Source organism: Aquarana catesbeiana, linkage group LG13 (genome assembly GCF_042186555.1).
Source record: "Aquarana catesbeiana isolate 2022-GZ linkage group LG13, ASM4218655v1, whole genome shotgun sequence".
NCBI lineage: Eukaryota > Metazoa > Chordata > Amphibia > Anura > Ranidae > Aquarana > Aquarana catesbeiana.
This window is the reverse complement of record NC_133336.1, coordinates 164,601,164-164,620,408: the sequence shown is the minus strand read 5'-3', so window position 1 is coordinate 164,620,408 and position 19,245 is coordinate 164,601,164. Positions and strand designations below refer to the sequence as shown.

General features: G+C 56.2%; 85 non-coding genes and 3 pseudogenes across 85 annotated transcripts; all 88 read right to left on the bottom strand.

Annotated features, from left to right (window-relative positions):
- Positions 1-91: 91 nt before the first annotated feature.
- On the bottom strand, positions 92-210 carry LOC141118127 (5S ribosomal RNA). The gene has a single exon (XR_012237514.1). It is a non-coding gene; the product is annotated as a 5S ribosomal RNA (ribosomal RNA).
- A 99-nt stretch (positions 211-309) lies between these two features.
- On the bottom strand, positions 310-428 carry LOC141118126 (5S ribosomal RNA). The gene has a single exon (XR_012237513.1). It is a non-coding gene; the product is annotated as a 5S ribosomal RNA (ribosomal RNA).
- A 100-nt stretch (positions 429-528) lies between these two features.
- Positions 529-647, bottom strand: LOC141120170 (5S ribosomal RNA). The gene has a single exon (XR_012239497.1). It is a non-coding gene; the product is annotated as a 5S ribosomal RNA (ribosomal RNA).
- Positions 648-747: 100 nt separating this feature from the next.
- Positions 748-866, bottom strand: LOC141118125 (5S ribosomal RNA). The gene has a single exon (XR_012237512.1). It is a non-coding gene; the product is annotated as a 5S ribosomal RNA (ribosomal RNA).
- Positions 867-965: 99 nt separating this feature from the next.
- Positions 966-1,084, bottom strand: LOC141118124 (5S ribosomal RNA). The gene has a single exon (XR_012237511.1). It is a non-coding gene; the product is annotated as a 5S ribosomal RNA (ribosomal RNA).
- A 98-nt stretch (positions 1,085-1,182) lies between these two features.
- LOC141118123 (5S ribosomal RNA) lies at positions 1,183-1,301 on the bottom strand. The gene has a single exon (XR_012237510.1). It is a non-coding gene; the product is annotated as a 5S ribosomal RNA (ribosomal RNA).
- Positions 1,302-1,400: 99 nt separating this feature from the next.
- On the bottom strand, positions 1,401-1,519 carry LOC141119989 (5S ribosomal RNA). The gene has a single exon (XR_012239322.1). It is a non-coding gene; the product is annotated as a 5S ribosomal RNA (ribosomal RNA).
- A 98-nt stretch (positions 1,520-1,617) lies between these two features.
- Positions 1,618-1,736, bottom strand: LOC141118122 (5S ribosomal RNA). Its single transcript, XR_012237509.1, has one exon. It is a non-coding gene; the product is annotated as a 5S ribosomal RNA (ribosomal RNA).
- A 99-nt stretch (positions 1,737-1,835) lies between these two features.
- On the bottom strand, positions 1,836-1,954 carry LOC141118121 (5S ribosomal RNA). Its single transcript, XR_012237508.1, has one exon. It is a non-coding gene; the product is annotated as a 5S ribosomal RNA (ribosomal RNA).
- Positions 1,955-2,054: 100 nt separating this feature from the next.
- Positions 2,055-2,163, bottom strand: LOC141120638 (5S ribosomal RNA; annotated as a pseudogene).
- Positions 2,164-2,263: 100 nt separating this feature from the next.
- On the bottom strand, positions 2,264-2,372 carry LOC141120620 (5S ribosomal RNA; annotated as a pseudogene).
- A 99-nt stretch (positions 2,373-2,471) lies between these two features.
- LOC141118119 (5S ribosomal RNA) lies at positions 2,472-2,590 on the bottom strand. Its single transcript, XR_012237506.1, has one exon. It is a non-coding gene; the product is annotated as a 5S ribosomal RNA (ribosomal RNA).
- A 98-nt stretch (positions 2,591-2,688) lies between these two features.
- Positions 2,689-2,807, bottom strand: LOC141118118 (5S ribosomal RNA). Its single transcript, XR_012237505.1, has one exon. It is a non-coding gene; the product is annotated as a 5S ribosomal RNA (ribosomal RNA).
- Positions 2,808-2,907: 100 nt separating this feature from the next.
- LOC141118117 (5S ribosomal RNA) lies at positions 2,908-3,026 on the bottom strand. Its single transcript, XR_012237504.1, has one exon. It is a non-coding gene; the product is annotated as a 5S ribosomal RNA (ribosomal RNA).
- Positions 3,027-3,126: 100 nt separating this feature from the next.
- On the bottom strand, positions 3,127-3,245 carry LOC141120320 (5S ribosomal RNA). The gene has a single exon (XR_012239644.1). It is a non-coding gene; the product is annotated as a 5S ribosomal RNA (ribosomal RNA).
- A 99-nt stretch (positions 3,246-3,344) lies between these two features.
- On the bottom strand, positions 3,345-3,463 carry LOC141118116 (5S ribosomal RNA). Its single transcript, XR_012237503.1, has one exon. It is a non-coding gene; the product is annotated as a 5S ribosomal RNA (ribosomal RNA).
- A 98-nt stretch (positions 3,464-3,561) lies between these two features.
- LOC141118115 (5S ribosomal RNA) lies at positions 3,562-3,680 on the bottom strand. Its single transcript, XR_012237502.1, has one exon. It is a non-coding gene; the product is annotated as a 5S ribosomal RNA (ribosomal RNA).
- Positions 3,681-3,779: 99 nt separating this feature from the next.
- On the bottom strand, positions 3,780-3,898 carry LOC141118113 (5S ribosomal RNA). The gene has a single exon (XR_012237500.1). It is a non-coding gene; the product is annotated as a 5S ribosomal RNA (ribosomal RNA).
- Positions 3,899-3,998: 100 nt separating this feature from the next.
- Positions 3,999-4,117, bottom strand: LOC141118112 (5S ribosomal RNA). The gene has a single exon (XR_012237499.1). It is a non-coding gene; the product is annotated as a 5S ribosomal RNA (ribosomal RNA).
- Positions 4,118-4,217: 100 nt separating this feature from the next.
- LOC141118111 (5S ribosomal RNA) lies at positions 4,218-4,336 on the bottom strand. Its single transcript, XR_012237498.1, has one exon. It is a non-coding gene; the product is annotated as a 5S ribosomal RNA (ribosomal RNA).
- A 99-nt stretch (positions 4,337-4,435) lies between these two features.
- LOC141118110 (5S ribosomal RNA) lies at positions 4,436-4,554 on the bottom strand. The gene has a single exon (XR_012237497.1). It is a non-coding gene; the product is annotated as a 5S ribosomal RNA (ribosomal RNA).
- A 98-nt stretch (positions 4,555-4,652) lies between these two features.
- Positions 4,653-4,771, bottom strand: LOC141120394 (5S ribosomal RNA). The gene has a single exon (XR_012239716.1). It is a non-coding gene; the product is annotated as a 5S ribosomal RNA (ribosomal RNA).
- Positions 4,772-4,870: 99 nt separating this feature from the next.
- On the bottom strand, positions 4,871-4,989 carry LOC141118109 (5S ribosomal RNA). Its single transcript, XR_012237496.1, has one exon. It is a non-coding gene; the product is annotated as a 5S ribosomal RNA (ribosomal RNA).
- Positions 4,990-5,088: 99 nt separating this feature from the next.
- LOC141120035 (5S ribosomal RNA) lies at positions 5,089-5,207 on the bottom strand. The gene has a single exon (XR_012239368.1). It is a non-coding gene; the product is annotated as a 5S ribosomal RNA (ribosomal RNA).
- A 98-nt stretch (positions 5,208-5,305) lies between these two features.
- LOC141120106 (5S ribosomal RNA) lies at positions 5,306-5,424 on the bottom strand. The gene has a single exon (XR_012239436.1). It is a non-coding gene; the product is annotated as a 5S ribosomal RNA (ribosomal RNA).
- Positions 5,425-5,523: 99 nt separating this feature from the next.
- On the bottom strand, positions 5,524-5,642 carry LOC141120529 (5S ribosomal RNA). The gene has a single exon (XR_012239845.1). It is a non-coding gene; the product is annotated as a 5S ribosomal RNA (ribosomal RNA).
- Positions 5,643-5,740: 98 nt separating this feature from the next.
- On the bottom strand, positions 5,741-5,859 carry LOC141118107 (5S ribosomal RNA). Its single transcript, XR_012237494.1, has one exon. It is a non-coding gene; the product is annotated as a 5S ribosomal RNA (ribosomal RNA).
- Positions 5,860-5,958: 99 nt separating this feature from the next.
- On the bottom strand, positions 5,959-6,077 carry LOC141118106 (5S ribosomal RNA). The gene has a single exon (XR_012237493.1). It is a non-coding gene; the product is annotated as a 5S ribosomal RNA (ribosomal RNA).
- A 100-nt stretch (positions 6,078-6,177) lies between these two features.
- Positions 6,178-6,286, bottom strand: LOC141120637 (5S ribosomal RNA; annotated as a pseudogene).
- Positions 6,287-6,386: 100 nt separating this feature from the next.
- LOC141118105 (5S ribosomal RNA) lies at positions 6,387-6,505 on the bottom strand. The gene has a single exon (XR_012237492.1). It is a non-coding gene; the product is annotated as a 5S ribosomal RNA (ribosomal RNA).
- A 99-nt stretch (positions 6,506-6,604) lies between these two features.
- LOC141120356 (5S ribosomal RNA) lies at positions 6,605-6,723 on the bottom strand. The gene has a single exon (XR_012239679.1). It is a non-coding gene; the product is annotated as a 5S ribosomal RNA (ribosomal RNA).
- A 98-nt stretch (positions 6,724-6,821) lies between these two features.
- Positions 6,822-6,940, bottom strand: LOC141118104 (5S ribosomal RNA). The gene has a single exon (XR_012237491.1). It is a non-coding gene; the product is annotated as a 5S ribosomal RNA (ribosomal RNA).
- A 99-nt stretch (positions 6,941-7,039) lies between these two features.
- LOC141118103 (5S ribosomal RNA) lies at positions 7,040-7,158 on the bottom strand. The gene has a single exon (XR_012237490.1). It is a non-coding gene; the product is annotated as a 5S ribosomal RNA (ribosomal RNA).
- Positions 7,159-7,256: 98 nt separating this feature from the next.
- LOC141120034 (5S ribosomal RNA) lies at positions 7,257-7,375 on the bottom strand. Its single transcript, XR_012239367.1, has one exon. It is a non-coding gene; the product is annotated as a 5S ribosomal RNA (ribosomal RNA).
- A 100-nt stretch (positions 7,376-7,475) lies between these two features.
- Positions 7,476-7,595, bottom strand: LOC141120336 (5S ribosomal RNA). The gene has a single exon (XR_012239660.1). It is a non-coding gene; the product is annotated as a 5S ribosomal RNA (ribosomal RNA).
- A 99-nt stretch (positions 7,596-7,694) lies between these two features.
- LOC141118102 (5S ribosomal RNA) lies at positions 7,695-7,813 on the bottom strand. The gene has a single exon (XR_012237489.1). It is a non-coding gene; the product is annotated as a 5S ribosomal RNA (ribosomal RNA).
- Positions 7,814-7,911: 98 nt separating this feature from the next.
- LOC141118101 (5S ribosomal RNA) lies at positions 7,912-8,030 on the bottom strand. The gene has a single exon (XR_012237488.1). It is a non-coding gene; the product is annotated as a 5S ribosomal RNA (ribosomal RNA).
- Positions 8,031-8,129: 99 nt separating this feature from the next.
- On the bottom strand, positions 8,130-8,248 carry LOC141120366 (5S ribosomal RNA). The gene has a single exon (XR_012239689.1). It is a non-coding gene; the product is annotated as a 5S ribosomal RNA (ribosomal RNA).
- A 98-nt stretch (positions 8,249-8,346) lies between these two features.
- LOC141118100 (5S ribosomal RNA) lies at positions 8,347-8,465 on the bottom strand. The gene has a single exon (XR_012237487.1). It is a non-coding gene; the product is annotated as a 5S ribosomal RNA (ribosomal RNA).
- Positions 8,466-8,564: 99 nt separating this feature from the next.
- On the bottom strand, positions 8,565-8,683 carry LOC141119951 (5S ribosomal RNA). The gene has a single exon (XR_012239284.1). It is a non-coding gene; the product is annotated as a 5S ribosomal RNA (ribosomal RNA).
- A 98-nt stretch (positions 8,684-8,781) lies between these two features.
- On the bottom strand, positions 8,782-8,900 carry LOC141118099 (5S ribosomal RNA). Its single transcript, XR_012237486.1, has one exon. It is a non-coding gene; the product is annotated as a 5S ribosomal RNA (ribosomal RNA).
- Positions 8,901-9,000: 100 nt separating this feature from the next.
- LOC141120335 (5S ribosomal RNA) lies at positions 9,001-9,120 on the bottom strand. Its single transcript, XR_012239659.1, has one exon. It is a non-coding gene; the product is annotated as a 5S ribosomal RNA (ribosomal RNA).
- A 99-nt stretch (positions 9,121-9,219) lies between these two features.
- LOC141118098 (5S ribosomal RNA) lies at positions 9,220-9,338 on the bottom strand. Its single transcript, XR_012237485.1, has one exon. It is a non-coding gene; the product is annotated as a 5S ribosomal RNA (ribosomal RNA).
- Positions 9,339-9,436: 98 nt separating this feature from the next.
- LOC141118096 (5S ribosomal RNA) lies at positions 9,437-9,555 on the bottom strand. Its single transcript, XR_012237483.1, has one exon. It is a non-coding gene; the product is annotated as a 5S ribosomal RNA (ribosomal RNA).
- A 99-nt stretch (positions 9,556-9,654) lies between these two features.
- On the bottom strand, positions 9,655-9,773 carry LOC141118095 (5S ribosomal RNA). The gene has a single exon (XR_012237482.1). It is a non-coding gene; the product is annotated as a 5S ribosomal RNA (ribosomal RNA).
- Positions 9,774-9,871: 98 nt separating this feature from the next.
- Positions 9,872-9,990, bottom strand: LOC141120377 (5S ribosomal RNA). Its single transcript, XR_012239700.1, has one exon. It is a non-coding gene; the product is annotated as a 5S ribosomal RNA (ribosomal RNA).
- Positions 9,991-10,089: 99 nt separating this feature from the next.
- LOC141118094 (5S ribosomal RNA) lies at positions 10,090-10,208 on the bottom strand. The gene has a single exon (XR_012237481.1). It is a non-coding gene; the product is annotated as a 5S ribosomal RNA (ribosomal RNA).
- Positions 10,209-10,308: 100 nt separating this feature from the next.
- LOC141118093 (5S ribosomal RNA) lies at positions 10,309-10,427 on the bottom strand. Its single transcript, XR_012237480.1, has one exon. It is a non-coding gene; the product is annotated as a 5S ribosomal RNA (ribosomal RNA).
- Positions 10,428-10,527: 100 nt separating this feature from the next.
- LOC141118092 (5S ribosomal RNA) lies at positions 10,528-10,646 on the bottom strand. The gene has a single exon (XR_012237479.1). It is a non-coding gene; the product is annotated as a 5S ribosomal RNA (ribosomal RNA).
- A 98-nt stretch (positions 10,647-10,744) lies between these two features.
- LOC141120492 (5S ribosomal RNA) lies at positions 10,745-10,863 on the bottom strand. The gene has a single exon (XR_012239810.1). It is a non-coding gene; the product is annotated as a 5S ribosomal RNA (ribosomal RNA).
- A 99-nt stretch (positions 10,864-10,962) lies between these two features.
- Positions 10,963-11,081, bottom strand: LOC141118091 (5S ribosomal RNA). Its single transcript, XR_012237478.1, has one exon. It is a non-coding gene; the product is annotated as a 5S ribosomal RNA (ribosomal RNA).
- Positions 11,082-11,181: 100 nt separating this feature from the next.
- LOC141120169 (5S ribosomal RNA) lies at positions 11,182-11,300 on the bottom strand. The gene has a single exon (XR_012239496.1). It is a non-coding gene; the product is annotated as a 5S ribosomal RNA (ribosomal RNA).
- Positions 11,301-11,400: 100 nt separating this feature from the next.
- LOC141120558 (5S ribosomal RNA) lies at positions 11,401-11,518 on the bottom strand. Its single transcript, XR_012239874.1, has one exon. It is a non-coding gene; the product is annotated as a 5S ribosomal RNA (ribosomal RNA).
- Positions 11,519-11,617: 99 nt separating this feature from the next.
- Positions 11,618-11,736, bottom strand: LOC141118090 (5S ribosomal RNA). Its single transcript, XR_012237477.1, has one exon. It is a non-coding gene; the product is annotated as a 5S ribosomal RNA (ribosomal RNA).
- Positions 11,737-11,834: 98 nt separating this feature from the next.
- Positions 11,835-11,953, bottom strand: LOC141118089 (5S ribosomal RNA). The gene has a single exon (XR_012237476.1). It is a non-coding gene; the product is annotated as a 5S ribosomal RNA (ribosomal RNA).
- A 99-nt stretch (positions 11,954-12,052) lies between these two features.
- Positions 12,053-12,171, bottom strand: LOC141118088 (5S ribosomal RNA). The gene has a single exon (XR_012237475.1). It is a non-coding gene; the product is annotated as a 5S ribosomal RNA (ribosomal RNA).
- A 98-nt stretch (positions 12,172-12,269) lies between these two features.
- Positions 12,270-12,388, bottom strand: LOC141118087 (5S ribosomal RNA). The gene has a single exon (XR_012237474.1). It is a non-coding gene; the product is annotated as a 5S ribosomal RNA (ribosomal RNA).
- A 99-nt stretch (positions 12,389-12,487) lies between these two features.
- Positions 12,488-12,606, bottom strand: LOC141118085 (5S ribosomal RNA). The gene has a single exon (XR_012237472.1). It is a non-coding gene; the product is annotated as a 5S ribosomal RNA (ribosomal RNA).
- Positions 12,607-12,706: 100 nt separating this feature from the next.
- LOC141118084 (5S ribosomal RNA) lies at positions 12,707-12,825 on the bottom strand. Its single transcript, XR_012237471.1, has one exon. It is a non-coding gene; the product is annotated as a 5S ribosomal RNA (ribosomal RNA).
- Positions 12,826-12,925: 100 nt separating this feature from the next.
- Positions 12,926-13,044, bottom strand: LOC141119896 (5S ribosomal RNA). The gene has a single exon (XR_012239229.1). It is a non-coding gene; the product is annotated as a 5S ribosomal RNA (ribosomal RNA).
- A 99-nt stretch (positions 13,045-13,143) lies between these two features.
- On the bottom strand, positions 13,144-13,262 carry LOC141120255 (5S ribosomal RNA). Its single transcript, XR_012239581.1, has one exon. It is a non-coding gene; the product is annotated as a 5S ribosomal RNA (ribosomal RNA).
- Positions 13,263-13,360: 98 nt separating this feature from the next.
- LOC141120342 (5S ribosomal RNA) lies at positions 13,361-13,479 on the bottom strand. The gene has a single exon (XR_012239665.1). It is a non-coding gene; the product is annotated as a 5S ribosomal RNA (ribosomal RNA).
- Positions 13,480-13,578: 99 nt separating this feature from the next.
- On the bottom strand, positions 13,579-13,697 carry LOC141118083 (5S ribosomal RNA). Its single transcript, XR_012237470.1, has one exon. It is a non-coding gene; the product is annotated as a 5S ribosomal RNA (ribosomal RNA).
- A 98-nt stretch (positions 13,698-13,795) lies between these two features.
- Positions 13,796-13,914, bottom strand: LOC141120987 (5S ribosomal RNA). Its single transcript, XR_012240131.1, has one exon. It is a non-coding gene; the product is annotated as a 5S ribosomal RNA (ribosomal RNA).
- Positions 13,915-14,013: 99 nt separating this feature from the next.
- On the bottom strand, positions 14,014-14,132 carry LOC141118082 (5S ribosomal RNA). The gene has a single exon (XR_012237469.1). It is a non-coding gene; the product is annotated as a 5S ribosomal RNA (ribosomal RNA).
- Positions 14,133-14,232: 100 nt separating this feature from the next.
- On the bottom strand, positions 14,233-14,351 carry LOC141118081 (5S ribosomal RNA). Its single transcript, XR_012237468.1, has one exon. It is a non-coding gene; the product is annotated as a 5S ribosomal RNA (ribosomal RNA).
- Positions 14,352-14,451: 100 nt separating this feature from the next.
- Positions 14,452-14,570, bottom strand: LOC141118080 (5S ribosomal RNA). The gene has a single exon (XR_012237467.1). It is a non-coding gene; the product is annotated as a 5S ribosomal RNA (ribosomal RNA).
- A 99-nt stretch (positions 14,571-14,669) lies between these two features.
- On the bottom strand, positions 14,670-14,788 carry LOC141120205 (5S ribosomal RNA). Its single transcript, XR_012239531.1, has one exon. It is a non-coding gene; the product is annotated as a 5S ribosomal RNA (ribosomal RNA).
- A 98-nt stretch (positions 14,789-14,886) lies between these two features.
- On the bottom strand, positions 14,887-15,005 carry LOC141119993 (5S ribosomal RNA). The gene has a single exon (XR_012239326.1). It is a non-coding gene; the product is annotated as a 5S ribosomal RNA (ribosomal RNA).
- Positions 15,006-15,104: 99 nt separating this feature from the next.
- LOC141118079 (5S ribosomal RNA) lies at positions 15,105-15,223 on the bottom strand. Its single transcript, XR_012237466.1, has one exon. It is a non-coding gene; the product is annotated as a 5S ribosomal RNA (ribosomal RNA).
- A 99-nt stretch (positions 15,224-15,322) lies between these two features.
- On the bottom strand, positions 15,323-15,441 carry LOC141118078 (5S ribosomal RNA). Its single transcript, XR_012237465.1, has one exon. It is a non-coding gene; the product is annotated as a 5S ribosomal RNA (ribosomal RNA).
- Positions 15,442-15,541: 100 nt separating this feature from the next.
- Positions 15,542-15,660, bottom strand: LOC141118077 (5S ribosomal RNA). Its single transcript, XR_012237464.1, has one exon. It is a non-coding gene; the product is annotated as a 5S ribosomal RNA (ribosomal RNA).
- A 100-nt stretch (positions 15,661-15,760) lies between these two features.
- Positions 15,761-15,879, bottom strand: LOC141118076 (5S ribosomal RNA). The gene has a single exon (XR_012237463.1). It is a non-coding gene; the product is annotated as a 5S ribosomal RNA (ribosomal RNA).
- Positions 15,880-15,978: 99 nt separating this feature from the next.
- Positions 15,979-16,097, bottom strand: LOC141118074 (5S ribosomal RNA). The gene has a single exon (XR_012237461.1). It is a non-coding gene; the product is annotated as a 5S ribosomal RNA (ribosomal RNA).
- Positions 16,098-16,197: 100 nt separating this feature from the next.
- Positions 16,198-16,316, bottom strand: LOC141118073 (5S ribosomal RNA). Its single transcript, XR_012237460.1, has one exon. It is a non-coding gene; the product is annotated as a 5S ribosomal RNA (ribosomal RNA).
- Positions 16,317-16,416: 100 nt separating this feature from the next.
- LOC141119895 (5S ribosomal RNA) lies at positions 16,417-16,535 on the bottom strand. The gene has a single exon (XR_012239228.1). It is a non-coding gene; the product is annotated as a 5S ribosomal RNA (ribosomal RNA).
- Positions 16,536-16,634: 99 nt separating this feature from the next.
- LOC141120254 (5S ribosomal RNA) lies at positions 16,635-16,753 on the bottom strand. Its single transcript, XR_012239580.1, has one exon. It is a non-coding gene; the product is annotated as a 5S ribosomal RNA (ribosomal RNA).
- Positions 16,754-16,851: 98 nt separating this feature from the next.
- Positions 16,852-16,970, bottom strand: LOC141120341 (5S ribosomal RNA). The gene has a single exon (XR_012239664.1). It is a non-coding gene; the product is annotated as a 5S ribosomal RNA (ribosomal RNA).
- A 99-nt stretch (positions 16,971-17,069) lies between these two features.
- Positions 17,070-17,188, bottom strand: LOC141118072 (5S ribosomal RNA). The gene has a single exon (XR_012237459.1). It is a non-coding gene; the product is annotated as a 5S ribosomal RNA (ribosomal RNA).
- A 98-nt stretch (positions 17,189-17,286) lies between these two features.
- Positions 17,287-17,405, bottom strand: LOC141120975 (5S ribosomal RNA). The gene has a single exon (XR_012240119.1). It is a non-coding gene; the product is annotated as a 5S ribosomal RNA (ribosomal RNA).
- A 99-nt stretch (positions 17,406-17,504) lies between these two features.
- On the bottom strand, positions 17,505-17,623 carry LOC141118071 (5S ribosomal RNA). The gene has a single exon (XR_012237458.1). It is a non-coding gene; the product is annotated as a 5S ribosomal RNA (ribosomal RNA).
- Positions 17,624-17,723: 100 nt separating this feature from the next.
- LOC141118070 (5S ribosomal RNA) lies at positions 17,724-17,842 on the bottom strand. The gene has a single exon (XR_012237457.1). It is a non-coding gene; the product is annotated as a 5S ribosomal RNA (ribosomal RNA).
- Positions 17,843-17,942: 100 nt separating this feature from the next.
- On the bottom strand, positions 17,943-18,061 carry LOC141118069 (5S ribosomal RNA). Its single transcript, XR_012237456.1, has one exon. It is a non-coding gene; the product is annotated as a 5S ribosomal RNA (ribosomal RNA).
- Positions 18,062-18,160: 99 nt separating this feature from the next.
- Positions 18,161-18,279, bottom strand: LOC141120203 (5S ribosomal RNA). Its single transcript, XR_012239530.1, has one exon. It is a non-coding gene; the product is annotated as a 5S ribosomal RNA (ribosomal RNA).
- A 98-nt stretch (positions 18,280-18,377) lies between these two features.
- Positions 18,378-18,496, bottom strand: LOC141119992 (5S ribosomal RNA). Its single transcript, XR_012239325.1, has one exon. It is a non-coding gene; the product is annotated as a 5S ribosomal RNA (ribosomal RNA).
- Positions 18,497-18,595: 99 nt separating this feature from the next.
- LOC141118068 (5S ribosomal RNA) lies at positions 18,596-18,714 on the bottom strand. The gene has a single exon (XR_012237455.1). It is a non-coding gene; the product is annotated as a 5S ribosomal RNA (ribosomal RNA).
- Positions 18,715-18,813: 99 nt separating this feature from the next.
- On the bottom strand, positions 18,814-18,932 carry LOC141118067 (5S ribosomal RNA). The gene has a single exon (XR_012237454.1). It is a non-coding gene; the product is annotated as a 5S ribosomal RNA (ribosomal RNA).
- A 100-nt stretch (positions 18,933-19,032) lies between these two features.
- LOC141118066 (5S ribosomal RNA) lies at positions 19,033-19,151 on the bottom strand. The gene has a single exon (XR_012237453.1). It is a non-coding gene; the product is annotated as a 5S ribosomal RNA (ribosomal RNA).
- Between the last annotated feature and the right edge of the window lie 94 nt (positions 19,152-19,245).

Genomic DNA, 19,245 nt, shown 5'->3' with positions numbered 1-19,245 from the left:
TACGGCACGCTCAACCCTCTTGACTTTGGCGGCACCAAGATGGGAAACGAGGAAAAAAACAGGGCAAGTCCAGAACTCCAAGAAAAAAAGAAGCCTACGGCACCTGGTATTCCCAGGCGGTCTCCCATCCAGGTACTAACCAGGCCCGACCCTGCTTAGCCTCCGAGATCAGACGAGATCGGGCGCTTTCAGGGTGATGTGGCCGTAGGCGATCTCTAACGGCACGCTCAACCCTCTTGACCTTGGCGGCGCCAAGATGGGAAACGAGGAAAAAAAACAGGGCAAGTCCAGAAATCCAAGAAAAAAAGAAGCCTACGGCACCTGGTATTCCCAGGCGGTCTCCCATCCAGGTACTAACCAGGCCCGACCCTGCTTAGCCTCCGAGATCAGACGAGATCGGGCGCTTTCAGGGTGATGTGGCCGTAGGCGATCTCTAACGGCCCGCTCAACCCTCTTGACCTTGGCGGCGCCAAGATGGGAAACGAGGAAAAAAAACAGGGCAAGTCCAGAACGCCCCCCAAAAAAAGAAGCCTACGGCACCTGGTATTCCCAGGCAGTCTCCCATCCAGGTACTAACCAGGCCCGACCCTGCTTAGCCTCCGAGATCAGACGAGATCGGGCGCTTTCAGGGTGATGTGGCCGTAGGCGATCTCTAACGGCACGCTCAACCCTCTTGACCTTGGCGGCGCCAAGATGGGAAACGAGGAAAAAAAACAGGGCAAGTCCAGAACTCCCCCAAAAAAAAGAAGCCTACGGCACCTGGTATTCCCAGGCGGTCTCCCATCCAGGTACTAACCAGGCCCGACCCTGCTTAGCCTCCGAGATCAGACGAGATCGGGCGCTTTCAGGGTGATGTGGCCGTAGGCGATCTCTAATGGCACGCTCAACCCTCTTGACCTTGGCGGCGCCAAGATGGGAAACGAGGAAAAAAACAGGGCAAGTCCAGAACTCCCCCAAAAAAAAGAAGCCTACGGCACCTGGTATTCCCAGGCGGTCTCCCATCCAGGTACTAACCAGGCCCGACCCTGCTTAGCCTCCGAGATCAGACGAGATCGGGCGCTTTCAGGGTGATGTGGCCGTAGGCGATCTCTTATGGCACGCTCAACCCTCTTGACTTTGGCGGCACCAAGATGGGAAACGAGGAAAAAAACAGGGCAAGTCCAGAACTCCAAGAAAAAAAGAAGCCTACGGCACCTGGTATTCCCAGGCGGTCTCCCATCCAGGTACTAACCAGGCCCGACCCTGCTTAGCCTCCGAGATCAGACGAGATCGGGCGCTTTCAGGGTGATGTGGCCGTAGGCGATCTCTAACGGCACGCTCAACCCTCTTGACCTTGGCGGCGCCAAGATGGGAAACGAGGAAAAAAAACAGGGCAAGTCCAGAAATCCAAGAAAAAAAGAAGCCTACGGCACCTGGTATTCCCAGGCGGTCTCCCATCCAGGTACTAACCAGGCACGACCCTGCTTAGCCTCCGAGATCAGACGAGATCGGGCGCTTTCAGGGTGATGTGGCCGTAGGCGATCTCTTACGGCACGCTCAACCCTCTTGACTTTGGCGGCACCAAGATGGGAAACGAGGAAAAAAACAGGGCAAGTCCAGAACTCCAAGAAAAAAAGAAGCCTACGGCACCTGGTATTCCCAGGCGGTCTCCCATCCAGGTACTAACCAGGCCCGACCCTGCTTAGCCTCCGAGATCAGACGAGATCGGGCGCTTTCAGGGTGATGTGGCCGTAGGCGATCTCTTACGGCACGCTCAACCCTCTTGACTTTGGCGGCGCCAAGATGGGAAACGAGGAAAAAAAACAGGGCAAGTCCAGAAATCCAAGAAAAAAAGAAGCCTACGGCACCTGGTATTCCCAGGCGGTCTCCCATCCAGGTACTAACCAGGCCCGACCCTGCTTAGCCTCCGAGATCAGACGAGATCGGGCGCTTTCAGGGTGATGTGGCCGTAGGCGATCTCTAACGGCACGCTCAACCCTCTTGACCTTGGCGGCGCCAAGATGGGAAACGAGGAAAAAAAACAGGGCAAGTCCAGAACGCCCCCCAAAAAAAGAAGCCTACGGCACCTGGTATTCCCAGGCGGTCTCCCATCCAGGTACTAACCAGGCCCGACCCTGCTTAGCCTCCGAGATCAGACGCTTTCAGGGTGATGTGGCCGTAGGCGATCTCTAACGGCACTCTCAACCCTCTTGACCTTGGCGGCGCCAAGATGGGAAACGAGGAAAAAAAACAGGGCAAGTCCAGAACTCCCCCAAAAAAAAGAAGCCTACGGCACCTGGTATTCCCAGGCGGTCTCCCATCCAGGTACTAACCAGGCCCGACCCTGCTTAGCCTCCGAGATCAGGCGCTTTCAGGGTGATGTGGCCGTAGGCGATCTCTTACGGCACGCTCAACCCTCTTGACTTTGGCGGCGCCAAGATGGGAAACGAGGAAAAAAAACAGGGCAAGTCCAGAACTCCAAGAAAAAAAGAAGCCTACGGCACCTGGTATTCCCAGGCGGTCTCCCATCCAGGTACTAACCAGGCCCGACCCTGCTTAGCCTCCGAGATCAGACGAGATCGGGCGCTTTCAGGGTGATGTGGCCGTAGGCGATCTCTTACGGCACGCTCAACCCTCTTGACTTTGGCGGCACCAAGATGGGAAACGAGGAAAAAAACAGGGCAAGTCCAGAACTCCAAGAAAAAAAGAAGCCTACGGCACCTGGTATTCCCAGGCGGTCTCCCATCCAGGTACTAACCAGGCCCGACCCTGCTTAGCCTCCGAGATCAGACGAGATCGGGCGCTTTCAGGGTGATGTGGCCGTAGGCGATCTCTAATGGCACGCTCAACCCTCTTGACCTTGGCGGCGCCAAGATGGGAAACGAGGAAAAAAAACAGGGCAAGTCCAGAACGCCCCCCAAAAAAAGAAGCCTACGGCACCTGGTATTCCCAGGCGGTCTCCCATCCAGGTACTAACCAGGCCCGACCCTGCTTAGCCTCCGAGATCAGACGAGATCGGGCGCTTTCAGGGTGATGTGGCCGTAGGCGATCTCTAACGGCACGCTCAACCCTCTTGACCTTGGCGGCGCCAAGATGGGAAACGAGGAAAAAAAACAGGGCAAGTCCAGAACTCCCCCAAAAAAAAGAAGCCTACGGCACCTGGTATTCCCAGGCGGTCTCCCATCCAGGTACTAACCAGGCCCGACCCTGCTTAGCCTCCGAGATCAGACAAGATCGGGCGCTTTCAGGGTGATGTGGCCGTAGGCGATCTCTTACGGCACGCTCAACCCTCTTGACTTTGGCGGCGCCAAGATGGGAAACGAGGAAAAAAAACAGGGCAAGTCCAGAACTCCAAGAAAAAAAGAAGCCTACGGCACCTGGTATTCCCAGGCGGTCTCCCATCCAGGTACTAACCAGGCCCGACCCTGCTTAGCCTCCGAGATCAGACGAGATCGGGCGCTTTCAGGGTGATGTGGCCGTAGGCGATCTCTTACGGCACGCTCAACCCTCTTGACTTTGGCGGCACCAAGATGGGAAACGAGGAAAAAAACAGGGCAAGTCCAGAACTCCAAGAAAAAAAGAAGCCTACGGCACCTGGTATTCCCAGGCGGTCTCCCATCCAGGTACTAACCAGGCCCGACCCTGCTTAGCCTCCGAGATCAGACGAGATCGGGCGCTTTCAGGGTGATGTGGCCGTAGGCGATCTCTAACGGCACGCTCAACCCTCTTGACCTTGGCGGCGCCAAGATGGGAAACGAGGAAAAAAAACAGGGCAAGTCCAGAAATCCAAGAAAAAAAGAAGCCTACGGCACCTGGTATTCCCAGGCGGTCTCCCATCCAGGTACTAACCAGGCCCGACCCTGCTTAGCCTCCGAGATCAGACGAGATCGGGCGCTTTCAGGGTGATGTGGCCGTAGGCGATCTCTAACGGCACGCTCAACCCTCTTGACCTTGGCGGCGCCAAGATGGGAAACGAGGAAAAAAAACAGGGCAAGTCCAGAACGCCCCCCAAAAAAAGAAGCCTACGGCACCTGGTATTCCCAGGCGGTCTCCCATCCAGGTACTAACCAGGCCCGACCCTGCTTAGCCTCCGAGATCAGACGAGATCGGGCGCTTTCAGGGTGATGTGGCCGTAGGCGATCTCTAACGGCACGCTCAACCCTCTTGACCTTGGCGGCGCCAAGATGGGAAACGAGGAAAAAAAACAGGGCAAGTCCAGAACTCCCCCAAAAAAAAGAAGCCTACGGCACCTGGTATTCCCAGGCGGTCTCCCATCCAGGTACTAACCAGGCCCGACCCTGCTTAGCCTCCGAGATCAGACGAGATCGGGCGCTTTCAGGGTGATGTGGCCGTAGGCGATCTCTAATGGCACGCTCAACCCTCTTGACCTTGGCGGCGCCAAGATGGGAAACGAGGAAAAAAACAGGGCAAGTCCAGAACTCCCCCAAAAAAAAGAAGCCTACGGCACCTGGTATTCCCAGGCGGTCTCCCATCCAGGTACTAACCAGGCCCGACCCTGCTTAGCCTCCGAGATCAGACGAGATCGGGCGCTTTCAGGGTGATGTGGCCGTAGGCGATCTCTTATGGCACGCTCAACCCTCTTGACTTTGGCGGCACCAAGATGGGAAACGAGGAAAAAAACAGGGCAAGTCCAGAACTCCAAGAAAAAAAGAAGCCTACGGCACCTGGTATTCCCAGGCGGTCTCCCATCCAGGTACTAACCAGGCCCGACCCTGCTTAGCCTCCGAGATCAGACGAGATCGGGCGCTTTCAGGGTGATGTGGCTGTAGGCGATCTCTAACGGCACGCTCAACCCTCTTGACCTTGGCGGCGCCAAGATGGGAAACGAGGAAAAAAAACAGGGCAAGTCCAGAAATCCAAGAAAAAAAGAAGCCTACGGCACCTGGTATTCCCAGGCGGTCTCCCATCCAGGTACTAACCAGGCCCGACCCTGCTTAGCCTCCGAGATCAGACGAGATCGGGCGCTTTCAGGGTGATGTGGCCGTAGGCGATCTCTAACGGCACGCTCAACCCTCTTGACCTTGGCGGCGCCAAGATGGGAAACGAGGAAAAAAACAGGGCAAGTCCAGAACTCCCCCAAAAAAAAGAAGCCTACGGCACCTGGTATTCCCAGGCGGTCTCCCATCCAGGTACTAACCAGGCCCGACCCTGCTTAGCCTCCGAGATCAGACGAGATCGGGCACTTTCAGGGTGATGTGGCCGTAGGCAATCTCTTATGGCACGCTCAACCCTCTTGACTTTGGCGGCACCAAGATGGGAAACGAGGAAAAAAACAGGGCAAGTCCAGAACTCCAAGAAAAAAAGAAGCCTACGGCACCTGGTATTCCCAGGCGGTCTCCCATCCAGGTACTAACCAGGCCCGACCCTGCTTAGCCTCCGAGATCAGACGAGATCGGGCGCTTTCAGGGTGAAGTGGCCGTAGGCGATCTCTAACGGCACGCTCAACCCTCTTGACCTTGGCAGCGCCAAGATGGGAAACGAGGAAAAAAAACAGGGCAAGTCCAGAAATCCAAGAAAAAAAGAAGCCTACGGCACCTTGTATTCCCAGGCGGTCTCCCATCCAGGTACTAACCAGGCACGACCCTGCTTAGCCTCCGAGATCAGACGAGATCGGGCGCTTTCAGGGTGATGTGGCCGTAGGCGATCTCTTACGGCACGCTCAACCCTCTTGACTTTGGCGGCACCAAGATGGGAAACGAGGAAAAAAACAGGGCAAGTCCAGAACTCCAAGAAAAAAAGAAGCCTACGGCACCTGGTATTCCCAGGCGGTCTCCCATCCAGGTACTAACCAGGCCCGACCCTGCTTAGCCTCCGAGATCAGACGAGATCGGGCGCTTTCAGGGTGATGTGGCCGTAGGCGATCTCTTACGGCACGCTCAACCCTCTTGACTTTGGCGGCGCCAAGATGGGAAACGAGGAAAAAAAACAGGGCAAGTCCAGAAATCCAAGAAAAAAAGAAGCCTACGGCACCTGGTATTCCCAGGCGGTCTCCCATCCAGGTACTAACCAGGCCCGACCCTGCTTAGCCTCCGAGATCAGACGAGATCGGGCGCTTTCAGGGTGATGTGGCCGTAGGCGATCTCTAACGGCACGCTCAACCCTCTTGACCTTGGCGGCGCCAAGATGGGAAACGAGGAAAAAAAACAGGGCAAGTCCAGAACGCCCCCCAAAAAAAGAAGCCTACGGCACCTGGTATTCCCAGGCGGTCTCCCATCCAGGTACTAACCAGGCCCGACCCTGCTTAGCCTCCGAGATCAGACGCTTTCAGGGTGATGTGGCCGTAGGCGATCTCTAACGGCACGCTCAACCCTCTTGACCTTGGCGGCGCCAAGATGGGAAACGAGGAAAAAAAACAGGGCAAGTCCAGAACTCCCCCAAAAAAAAGAAGCCTACGGCACCTGGTATTCCCAGGCGGTCTCCCATCCAGGTACTAACCAGGCCCGACCCTGCTTAGCCTCCGAGATCAGACGAGATCGGGCGCTTTCAGGGTGATGTGGCCGTAGGCGATCTCTTACGGCACGCTCAACCCTCTTGACTTTGGCGGCGCCAAGATGGGAAACGAGGAAAAAAAACAGGGCAAGTCCAGAACTCCAAGAAAAAAAGAAGCCTACGGCACCTGGTATTCCCAGGCGGTCTCCCATCCAGGTACTAACCAGGCCCGACCCTGCTTAGCCTCCGAGATCAGACGAGATCTGGCGCTTTCAGGGTGATGTGGCCGTAGGCGATCTCTTACGGCACGCTCAACCCTCTTGACTTTGGCGGCACCAAGATGGGAAACGAGGAAAAAAACAGGGCAAGTCCAGAACTCCAAGAAAAAAAGAAGCCTACGGCACCTGGTATTCCCAGGCGGTCTCCCATCCAGGTACTAACCAGGCCCGACCCTGCTTAGCCTCCGAGATCAGACGAGATCGGGCGCTTTCAGGGTGATGTGGCCGTAGGCGATCTCTAACGGCACGCTCAACCCTCTTGACCTTGGCGGCGCCAAGATGGGAAACGAGGAAAAAAAACAGGGCAAGTCCAGAAATCCAAGAAAAAAAGAAGCCTACGGCACCTGGTATTCCCAGGCGGTCTCCCATCCAGGTACTAACCAGGCCCGACCCTGCTTAGCCTCCGAGATCAGACGAGATCGGGCGCTTTCAGGGTGATGTGGCCGTAGGCGATCTCTTACGGCACGCTCAACCCTCTTGACTTTGGCGGCACCAAGATGGGAAACGAGGAAAAAAACAGGGCAAGTCCAGAACTCCAAGAAAAAAAGAAGCCTACGGCACCTGGTATTCCCAGGCGGTCTCCCATCCAGGTACTAACCAGGCCCGACCCTGCTTAGCCTCCGAGATCAGACGAGATCGGGCACTTTCAGGGTGATGTGGCCGTAGGCGATCTCTAACGGCACGCTCAACCCTCTTGACCTTGGCGGCGCCAAGATGGGAAACGAGGAAAAAAAACAGGGCAAGTCCAGAACTCCCCCAAAAAAAAGAAGCCTACGGCACCTGGTATTCCCAGGCGGTCTCCCATCCAGGTACTTAACCAGGCCCGACCCTGCTTAGCCTCCGAGATCAGACGAGATCGGGCGCTTTCAGGGTGATGTGGCCGTAGGCGATCTCTAACGGCACGCTCAACCCTCTTGACCTTGGCGGCGCCAAGATGGGAAACGAGGAAAAAAACAGGGCAAGTCCAGAACTCCCCCAAAAAAAAGAAGCCTACGGCACCTGGTATTCCCAGGCGGTCTCCCATCCAGGTACTAACCAGGCCCGACCCTGCTTAGCCTCCGAGATCAGACGAGATCGGGCGCTTTCAGGGTGATGTGGCCGTAGGCGATCTCTTACGGCACGCTCAACCCTCTTGACTTTGGCGGCACCAAGATGGGAAACGAGGAAAAAAACAGGGCAAGTCCAGAACTCCAAGAAAAAAAGAAGCCTACGGCACCTGGTATTCCCAGGCGGTCTCCCATCCAGGTACTAACCAGGCCCGACCCTGCTTAGCCTCCGAGATCAGACGAGATCGGGCGCTTTCAGGGTGATGTGGCCGTAGGCGATCTCTAACGGCACGCTCAACCCTCTTGACCTTGGCGGCGCCAAGATGGGAAACGAGGAAAAAAAACAGGGCAAGTCCAGAAATCCAAGAAAAAAAGAAGCCTACGGCACCTGGTATTCCCAGGCGGTCTCCCATCCAGGTACTAACCAGGCCTGACCCTGCTTAGCCTCCGAGATCAGACGAGATCGGGCGCTTTCAGGGTGATGTGGCCGTAGGCGATCTCTTACGGCACGCTCAACCCTCTTGACTTTGGCGGCACCAAGATGGGAAACGAGGAAAAAAACAGGGCAAGTCCAGAACTCCAAGAAAAAAAGAAGCCTACGGCACCTGGTATTCCCAGGCGGTCTCCCATCCAGGTACTAACCAGGCCCGACCCTGCTTAGCCTCCGAGATCAGACGAGATCGGGCGCTTTCAGGGTGATGTGGCCGTAGGCGATCTCTAACGGCACGCTCAACCCTCTTGACCTTGGCGGCGCCAAGATGGGAAACGAGGAAAAAAAACAGGGCAAGTCCAGAAATCCAAGAAAAAAAGAAGCCTACGGCACCTGGTATTCCCAGGCGGTCTCCCATCCAGGTACTAACCAGGCCCGACCCTGCTTAGCCTCCGAGATCAGACGAGATCGGGCGCTTTCAGGGTGATGTGGCCATAGGCGATCTCTTACGGCACGCTCAACCCTCTTGACTTTGGCGGCACCAAGATGGGAAACGAGGAAAAAAACAGGGCAAGTCCAGAACTCCAAGAAAAAAAGAAGCCTACGGCACCTGGTATTCCCAGGCGGTCTCCCATCCAGGTACTAACCAGGCCCGACCCTGCTTAGCCTCCGAGATCAGACGAGATCGGGCGCTTTCAGGGTGATGTGGCCGTAGGCGATCTCTAACTGCACGCTCAACCCTCTTGACCTTGGCGGCGCCAAGATGGGAAACGAGGAAAAAAAACAGGGCAAGTCCAGAACTCCCCCAAAAAAAAGAAGCCTACGGCACCTGGTATTCCCAGGCGGTCTCCCATCCAGGTACTTAACCAGGCCCGACCCTGCTTAGCCTCCGAGATCAGACGAGATCGGGCGCTTTCAGGGTGATGTGGCCGTAGGCGATCTCTAACGGCACGCTCAACCCTCTTGACCTTGGCGGCGCCAAGATGGGAAACGAGGAAAAAAACAGGGCAAGTCCAGAACTCCCCCAAAAAAAAGAAGCCTACGGCACCTGGTATTCCCAGGCGGTCTCCCATCCAGGTACTAACCAGGCCCGACCCTGCTTAGCCTCCGAGATCAGACGAGATCGGGCGCTTTCAGGGTGATGTGGCCGTAGGCGATCTCTTACGGCACGCTCAACCCTCTTGACTTTGGCGGCACCAAGATGGGAAACGAGGAAAAAAACAGGGCAAGTCCAGAACTCCAAGAAAAAAAGAAGCCTACGGCACCTGGTATTCCCAGGCGGTCTCCCATCCAGGTACTAACCAGGCCCGACCCTGCTTAGCCTCCGAGATCAGACGAGATCGGGCGCTTTCAGGGTGATGTGGCCGTAGGCAATCTCTAACGGCACGCTCAACCCTCTTGACCTTGGCGGCGCCAAGATGGGAAACGAGGAAAAAAAACAGGGCAAGTCCAGAAATCCAAGAAAAAAAGAAGCCTACGGCACCTGGTATTCCCAGGCGGTCTCCCATCCAGGTACTAACCAGGCCCGACCCTGCTTAGCCTCCGAGATCAGACGAGATCGGGCGCTTTCAGGGTGATGTGGCCGTAGGCGATCTCTTACGGCACGCTCAACCCTCTTGACTTTGGCGGCACCAAGATGGGAAACGAGGAAAAAAACAGGGCAAGTCCAGAACTCCAAGAAAAAAAGAAGCCTACGGCACCTGGTATTCCCAGGCGGTCTCCCATCCAGGTACTAACCAGGCCCGACCCTGCTTAGCCTCTGAGATCAGACGAGATCGGGCGCTTTCAGGGTGATGTGGCCGTAGGCGATCTCTTACGGCACGCTCAACCCTCTTGACTTTGGCGGCGCCAAGATGGGAAACGAGGAAAAAAAACAGGGCAAGTCCAGAAATCCAAGAAAAAAAGAAGCCTACGGCACCTGGTATTCCCAGGCGGTCTCCCATCCAGGTACTAACCAGGCCCGACCCTGCTTAGCCTCCGAGATCAGACGAGATCGGGCGCTTTCAGGGTGATGTGGCCGTAGGCGATCTCTAACGGCACGCTCAACCCTCTTGACCTTGGCGGCGCCAAGATGGGAAACGAGGAAAAAAAACAGGGCAAGTCCAGAACGCCCCCCAAAAAAAGAAGCCTACGGCACCTGGTATTCCCAGGCGGTCTCCCATCCAGGTACTAACCAGGCCCGACCCTGCTTAGCCTCCGAGATCAGACGAGATCGGGCGCTTTCAGGGTGATGTGGCCGTAGGCGATCTCTAACGGCACGCTCAACCCTCTTGACCTTGGCGGCGCCAAGATGGGAAACGAGGAAAAAAAACAGGGCAAGTCCAGAACTCCCCCAAAAAAAAGAAGCCTACGGCACCTGGTATTCCCAGGCGGTCTCCCATCCAGGTACTAACCAGGCCCGACCCTGCTTAGCCTCCGAGATCAGACGAGATCGGGCGCTTTCAGGGTGATGTGGCCGTAGGCGATCTCTTACGGCACGCTCAACCCTCTTGACTTTGGTGGCACCAAGATGGGAAACGAGGAAAAAAACAGGGCAAGTCCAGAACTCCAAGAAAAAAAGAAGCCTAGGGCACCTGGTATTCCCAGGCGGTCTCCCATCCAGGTACTAACCAGGCCCGACCCTGCTTAGCCTCCGAGATCAGACGAGATCGGGCGCTTTCAGGGTGATGTGGCCGTAGGCGATCTCTAACGGCACGCTCAACCCTCTTGACCTTGGCGGCGCCAAGATGGGAAACGAGGAAAAAAAACAGGGCAAGTCCAGAAATCCAAGAAAAAAAGAAGCCTACGGCACCTGGTATTCCCAGGCGGTCTCCCATCCAGGTACTAACCAGGCCCGACCCTGCTTAGCCTCCGAGATCAGACGAGATCGGGCGCTTTCAGGGTGATGTGGCCGTAGGCGTTCTCTAACGGCACGCTCAACCCTCTTGACCTTGGCGGCGCCAAGATGGGAAACGAGGAAAAAAAACAGGGCAAGTCCAGAACGCCCCCCAAAAAAAGAAGCCTACGGCACCTGGTATTCCCAGGCAGTCTCCCATCCAGGTACTAACCAGGCCCGACCCTGCTTAGCCTCCGAGATCAGACGAGATCGGGCGCTTTCAGGGTGATGTGGCCGTAGGCGATCTCTAACGGCACGCTCAACCCTCTTGACCTTGGCGGCGCCAAGATGGGAAACGAGGAAAAAAAACAGATCAAGTCCAGAACTCCCCCAAAAAAAAGAAGCCTACGCACCTGGTATTCCCAGGCGGTCTCCCATCCAGGTACTAACCAGGCCCGACCCTGCTTAGCCTCCGAGATCAGACGAGATCGGGCGCTTTCAGGGTGATGTGGCCGTAGGCGATCTCTAACGGCACGCTCAACCCTCTTGACCTTGGCGGCGCCAAGATGGGAAACGAGGAAAAAAACAGGGCAAGTCCAGAACTCCCCCAAAAAAAAGAAGCCTACGGCACCTGGTATTCCCAGGCGGTCTCCCATCCAGGTACTAACCAGGCCCGACCCTGCTTAGCCTCCGAGATCAGACGAGATCGGGCGCTTTCAGGGTGATGTGGCCGTAGGCGATCTCTTACGGCACGCTCAACCCTCTTGACTTTGGCGGCACCAAGATGGGAAACGAGGAAAAAAACAGGGCAAGTCCAGAACTCCAAGAAAAAAAGAAGCCTACGGCACCTGGTATTCCCAGGCGGTCTCCCATCCAGGTACTAACCAGGCCCGACCCTGCTTAGCCTCCGAGATCAGACGAGATCGGGCGCTTTCAGGGTGATGTGGCCGTAGGCGATCTCTAACGGCACGCTCAACCCTCTTGACCTTGGCGGCGCCAAGATGGGAAACGAGGAAAAAAAACAGGGCAAGTCCAGAAATCCAAGAAAAAAAGAAGCCTACGGCACCTGGTATTCCCAGGCGGTCTCCCATCCAGGTACTAACCAGGCCCGACCCTGCTTAGCCTCCGAGATCAGACGAGATCGGGCGCTTTCAGGGTGATGTGGCCGTAGGCGATCTCTTACGGCACGCTCAACCCTCTTGACTTTGGCGGCACCAAGATGGGAAACGAGGAAAAAAACAGGGCAAGTCCAGAACTCCAAGAAAAAAAGAAGCCTACGGCACCTGGTATTCCCAGGCGGTCTCCCATCCAGGTACTAACCAGGCCCGACCCTGCTTAGCCTCCGAGATCAGACGAGATCGGGCGCTTTCAGGGTGATGTGGCCGTAGGCAATCTCTTACGGCACGCTCAACCCTCTTGACTTTGGCGGCGCCAAGATGGGAAACGAGGAAAAAAAACAGGGCAAGTCCAGAAATCCAAGAAAAAAAGAAGCCTACGGCACCTGGTATTCCCAGGCGGTCTCCCATCCAGGTACTAACCAGGCCCGACCCTGCTTAGCCTCCGAGATCAGACGAGATCGGGCGCTTTCAGGGTGATGTGGCCGTAGGCAATCTCTAACGGCACGCTCAACCCTCTTGACCTTGGCGGCGCCAAGATGGGAAACGAGGAAAAAAAACAGGGCAAGTCCAGAACGCCCCCCAAAAAAAGAAGCCTACGGCACCTGGTATTCCCAGGCGGTCTCCCATCCAGGTACTAACCAGGCCCGACCCTGCTTAGCCTCCGAGATCAGACGAGATCGGGCGCTTTCAGGGTGATGTGGCCGTAGGCGATCTCTAAAGGCACGCTCAACCCTCTTGACCTTGGCGGCGCCAAGATGGGAAACGAGGAAAAAAAACAGGGCAAGTCCAGAACTCCCCCAAAAAAAAGAAGCCTACGGCACCTGGTATTCCCAAGCGGTCTCCCATCCAGGTACTAACCAGGCCCGACCCTGCTTAGCCTCCGAGATCAGACGAGATCGGGCGCTTTCAGGGTGATGTGGCCGTAGGCGATCTCTAACGGCACGCTCAACCCTCTTGACCTTGGCGGCGCCAAGATGGGAAACGAGGAAAAAAACAGGGCAAGTCCAGAACTCCCCCAAAAAAAAGAAGCCTACGGCACCTGGTATTCCCAGGCGGTCTCCCATCCAGGTACTAACCAGGCCCAACCCTGCTTAGCCTCCGAGATCAGACGAGATCGGGCGCTTTCAGGGTGATGTGGCTGTAGGCGATCTCTTACGGCACGCTCAACCCTCTTGACTTTGGCGGCACCAAGATGGGAAACGAGGAAAAAAACAGGGCAAGTCCAGAACTCCAAGAAAAAAAGAAGCCTACGGCACCTGGTATTCCCAGGCGGTCTCCCATCCAGGTACTAACCAGGCCCGACCCTGCTTAGCCTCCGAGATCAGACGAGATCGGGCTCTTTCAGGGTGATGTGGCCGTAGGCGATCTCTAACGGCACGCTCAACCCTCTTGACCTTGGCGGCGCCAAGATGGGAAACGAGGAAAAAAAACAGGGCAAGTCCAGAAATCCAAGAAAAAAAGAAGCCTACGGCACCTGGTATTCCCAGGCGGTCTCCCATCCAGGTACTAACCAGGCCCGACCCTGCTTAGCCTCCGAGATCAGACGAGATCGGGCGCTTTCAGGGTGATGTGGCCGTAGGCGATCTCTTACGGCACGCTCAACCCTCTTGACTTTGGCGGCACCAAGATGGGAAACGAGAAAAAAAACAGGGCAAGTCCAGAACTCCAAGAAAAAAAGAAGCCTACGGCACCTGGTATTCCCAGGCGGTCTCCCATCCAGGTACTAACCAGGCCCAACCCTGCTTAGCCTCCGAGATCAGACGAGATCGGGCGCTTTCAGGGTGATGTGGCCGTAGGCGATCTCTCACGGCACGCTCAACCCTCTTGACTTTGGCGGCGCCAAGATGGGAAACGAGGAAAAAAAACAGGGCAAGTCCAGAAATCCAAGAAAAAAAGAAGCCTACGGCACCTGGTATTCCCAGGCGGTCTCCCATCCAGGTACTAACCAGGCCCGACCCTGCTTAGCCTCCGAGATCAGACGAGATCGGGCGCTTTCAGGGTGATGTGGCCGTAGGCGATCTCTAACGGCACGCTCAACCCTCTTGACCTTGGCGGCGCCAAGATGGGAAACGAGGAAAAAAAACAGGGCAAGTCCAGAAGGCCCCCCAAAAAAAGAAGCCTACGGCACCTGGTATTCCCAGGCGGTCTCCCATCCAGGTACTAACCAGGCCCGACCCTGCTTAGCCTCCGAGATCAGACGAGATCGGGCGCTTTCAGGGTGATGTGGCCGTAGGCGATCTCTAATGGCACGCTCAACCCTCTTGACCTTGGCGGCGCCAAGATGGGAAACGAGGAAAAAAAACAGGGCAAGTCCAGAACTCCCCCAAAAAAAAGAAGCCTACGGCACCTGGTATTCCCAGGCGGTCTCCCATCCAGGTACTAACCAGGCCCGACCCTGCTTAGCCTCCGAGATCAGACGAGATCGGGCGCTTTCAGGGTGATGTGGCCGTAGGCGATCGCTTACCGCACGCTCAACCCTCTTGACTTTGGCGGCGCCAAGATGGGAAACGAGGAAAAAAAACAGGGCAAGTCCAGAACTCCAAGAAAAAAAGAAGCCTACGGCACCTGGTATTCCCAGGCGGTCTCCCATCCAGGTACTAACCAGGCCCGACCCTGCTTAGCCTCCGAGATCAGACGAGATCGGACGCTTTCAGGGTGATGTGGCCGTAGGCGATCTCTTACGGCACGCTCAACCCTCTTGACTTTGGCGGCACCAAGATGGGAAACGAGGAAAAAAACAGGGCAAGTCCAGAACTCCAAGAAAAAAAGAAGCCTACGGCACCTGGTATTCCCAGGCGGTCTCCCATCCAGGTACTAACCAGGCCCGACCCTGCTTAGCCTCCGAGATCAGACGAGATCGGGCGCTTTCAAGGTGATGTGGCCGTAGGCGATCTCTAACGGCACGCTCAACCCTCTTGACCTTGGCGGCGCCAAGATGGGAAACGAGGAAAAAAAACAGGGCAAGTCCAGAAATCCAAGAAAAAAAGAAGCCTACGGCACCTGGTATTCCCAGGCGGTCTCCCATCCAGGTACTAACCAGGCCCGACCCTGCTTAGCCTCCGAGATCAGACGAGATCGGGCGCTTTCAGGGTGATGTGGCCGTAGGCAATCTCTTACGGCACGCTCAACCCTCTTGACTTTGGCGGCGCCAAGATGGGAAACGAGGAAAAAAAACAGGGCAAGTCCAGAAATCCAAGAAAAAAAGAAGCCTACGGCACCTGGTATTCCCAGGCGGTCTCCCATCCAGGTACTAACCAGGCCCGACCCTGCTTAGCCTCCGAGATCAGACGAGATCGGGCGCTTTCAGGGTGATGTGGCCGTAGGCAATCTCTAACGGCACGCTCAACCCTCTTGACCTTGGCGGCGCCAAGATGGGAAACGAGGAAAAAAAACAGGGCAAGTCCAGAACGCCCCCCAAAAAAAGAAGCCTACGGCACCTGGTATTCCCAGGCGGTCTCCCATCCAGGTACTAACCAGGCCCGACCCTGCTTAGCCTCCGAGATCAGACGAGATCGGGCGCTTTCAGGGTGATGTGGCCGTAGGCGATCTCTAAAGGCACGCTCAACCCTCTTGACCTTGGCGGCGCCAAGATGGGAAACGAGGAAAAAAAACAGGGCAAGTCCAGAACTCCCCCAAAAAAAAGAAGCCTACGGCACCTGGTATTCCCAGGCGGTCTCCCATCCAGGTACTAACCAGGCCCGACCCTGCTTAGCCTCCGAGATCAGACGAGATCGGGCGCTTTCAGGGTGATGTGGCCGTAGGCAATCTCTTACGGCACGCTCAACCCTCTTGACTTTGGCGGCGCCAAGATGGGAAACGAGGAAAAAAAACAGGGCAAGTCCAGAAATCCAAGAAAAAAAGAAGCCTACGGCACCTGGTATTCCCAGGCGGTCTCCCATCCAGGTACTAACCAGGCCCGACCCTGCTTAGCCTCCGAGATCAGACGAGATCGGGCGCTTTCAGGGTGATGTGGCCGTAGGCAATCTCTAACGGCACGCTCAACCCTCTTGACCTTGGCGGCGCCAAGATGGGAAACGAGGAAAAAAAACAGGGCAAGTCCAGAACGCCCCCCAAAAAAAGAAGCCTACGGCACCTGGTATTCCCAGGCGGTCTCCCATCCAGGTACTAACCAGGCCCGACCCTGCTTAGCCTCCGAGATCAGACGAGATCGGGCGCTTTCAGGGTGATGTGGCCGTAGGCGATCTCTAAAGGCACGCTCAACCCTCTTGACCTTGGCGGCGCCAAGATGGGAAACGAGGAAAAAAAACAGGGCAAGTCCAGAACTCCCCCAAAAAAAAGAAGCCTACGGCACCTGGTATTCCCAAGCGGTCTCCCATCCAGGTACTAACCAGGCCCGACCCTGCTTAGCCTCCGAGATCAGACGAGATCGGGCGCTTTCAGGGTGATGTGGCCGTAGGCGATCTCTAACGGCACGCTCAACCCTCTTGACCTTGGCGGCGCCAAGATGGGAAACGAGGAAAAAAACAGGGCAAGTCCAGAACTCCCCCAAAAAAAAGAAGCCTACGGCACCTGGTATTCCCAGGCGGTCTCCCATCCAGGTACTAACCAGGCCCAACCCTGCTTAGCCTCCGAGATCAGACGAGATCGGGCGCTTTCAGGGTGATGTGGCTGTAGGCGATCTCTTACGGCACGCTCAACCCTCTTGACTTTGGCGGCACCAAGATGGGAAACGAGGAAAAAAACAGGGCAAGTCCAGAACTCCAAGAAAAAAAGAAGCCTACGGCACCTGGTATTCCCAGGCGGTCTCCCATCCAGGTACTAACCAGGCCCGACCCTGCTTAGCCTCCGAGATCAGACGAGATCGGGCTCTTTCAGGGTGATGTGGCCGTAGGCGATCTCTAACGGCACGCTCAACCCTCTTGACCTTGGCGGCGCCAAGATGGGAAACGAGGAAAAAAAACAGGGCAAGTCCAGAAATCCAAGAAAAAAAGAAGCCTACGGCACCTGGTATTCCCAGGCGGTCTCCCATCCAGGTACTAACCAGGCCCGACCCTGCTTAGCCTCCGAGATCAGACGAGATCGGGCGCTTTCAGGGTGATGTGGCCGTAGGCGATCTCTTACGGCACGCTCAACCCTCTTGACTTTGGCGGCACCAAGATGGGAAACGAGAAAAAAAACAGGGCAAGTCCAGAACTCCAAGAAAAAAAGAAGCCTACGGCACCTGGTATTCCCAGGCGGTCTCCCATCCAGGTACTAACCAGGCCCAACCCTGCTTAGCCTCCGAGATCAGACGAGATCGGGCGCTTTCAGGGTGATGTGGCCGTAGGCGATCTCTCACGGCACGCTCAACCCTCTTGACTTTGGCGGCGCCAAGATGGGAAACGAGGAAAAAAAACAGGGCAAGTCCAGAAATCCAAGAAAAAAAGAAGCCTACGGCACCTGGTATTCCCAGGCGGTCTCCCATCCAGGTACTAACCAGGCCCGACCCTGCTTAGCCTCCGAGATCAGACGAGATCGGGCGCTTTCAGGGTGATGTGGCCGTAGGCGATCTCTAACGGCACGCTCAACCCTCTTGACCTTGGCGGCGCCAAGATGGGAAACGAGGAAAAAAAACAGGGCAAGTCCAGAAGGCCCCCCAAAAAAAGAAGCCTACGGCACCTGGTATTCCCAGGCGGTCTCCCATCCAGGTACTAACCAGGCCCGACCCTGCTTAGCCTCCGAGATCAGACGAGATCGGGCGCTTTCAGGGTGATGTGGCCGTAGGCGATCTCTAATGGCACGCTCAACCCTCTTGACCTTGGCGGCGCCAAGATGGGAAACGAGGAAAAAAAACAGGGCAAGTCCAGAACTCCCCCAAAAAAAAGAAGCCTACGGCACCTGGTATTCCCAGGCGGTCTCCCATCCAGGTACTAACCAGGCCCGACCCTGCTTAGCCTCCGAGATCAGACGAGATCGGGCGCTTTCAGGGTGATGTGGCCGTAGGCGATCGCTTACCGCACGCTCAACCCTCTTGACTTTGGCGGCGCCAAGATGGGAAACGAGGAAAAAAAACAGGGCAAGTCCAGAACTCCAAGAAAAAAAGAAGCCTACGGCACCTGGTATTCCCAGGCGGTCTCCCATCCAGGTACTAACCAGGCCCGACCCTGCTTAGCCTCCGAGATCAGACGAGATCGGACGCTTTCAGGGTGATGTGGCCGTAGGCGATCTCTTACGGCACGCTCAACCCTCTTGACTTTGGCGGCACCAAGATGGGAAACGAGGAAAAAAACAGGGCAAGTCCAGAACTCCAAGAAAAAAAGAAGCCTACGGCACCTGGTATTCCCAGGCGGTCTCCCATCCAGGTACTAACCAGGCCCGACCCTGCTTAGCCTCCGAGATCAGACGAGATCGGGCGCTTTCAAGGTGATGTGGCCGTAGGCGATCTCTAACGGCACGCTCAACCCTCTTGACCTTGGCGGCGCCAAGATGGGAAACGAGGAAAAAAAACAGGGCAAGTCCAGAAATCCAAGAAAAAAAGAAGCCTACGGCACCTGGTATTCCCAGGCGGTCTCCCATCCAGGTACTAACCAGGCCCGACCCTGCTTAGCCTCCGAGATCAGACGAGATCGGGCGCTTTCAGGGTGATGTGGCCGTAGGCAATCTCTTACGGCACGCTCAACCCTCTTGACTTTGGCGGCGCCAAGATGGGAAACGAGGAAAAAAAACAGGGCAAGTCCAGAAATCCAAGAAAAAAAGAAGCCTACGGCACCTGGTATTCCCAGGCGGTCTCCCATCCAGGTACTAACCAGGCCCGACCCTGCTTAGCCTCCGAGATCAGACGAGATCGGGCGCTTTCAGGGTGATGTGGCCGTAGGCAATCTCTAACGGCACGCTCAACCCTCTTGACCTTGGCGGCGCCAAGATGGGAAACGAGGAAAAAAAACAGGGCAAGTCCAGAACGCCCCCCAAAAAAAGAAGCCTACGGCACCTGGTATTCCCAGGCGGTCTCCCATCCAGGTACTAACCAGGCCCGACCCTGCTTAGCCTCCGAGATCAGACGAGATCGGGCGCTTTCAGGGTGATGTGGCCGTAGGCGATCTCTAAAGGCACGCTCAACCCTCTTGACCTTGGCGGCGCCAAGATGGGAAACGAGGAAAAAAAACAGGGCAAGTCCAGAACTCCCCCAAAA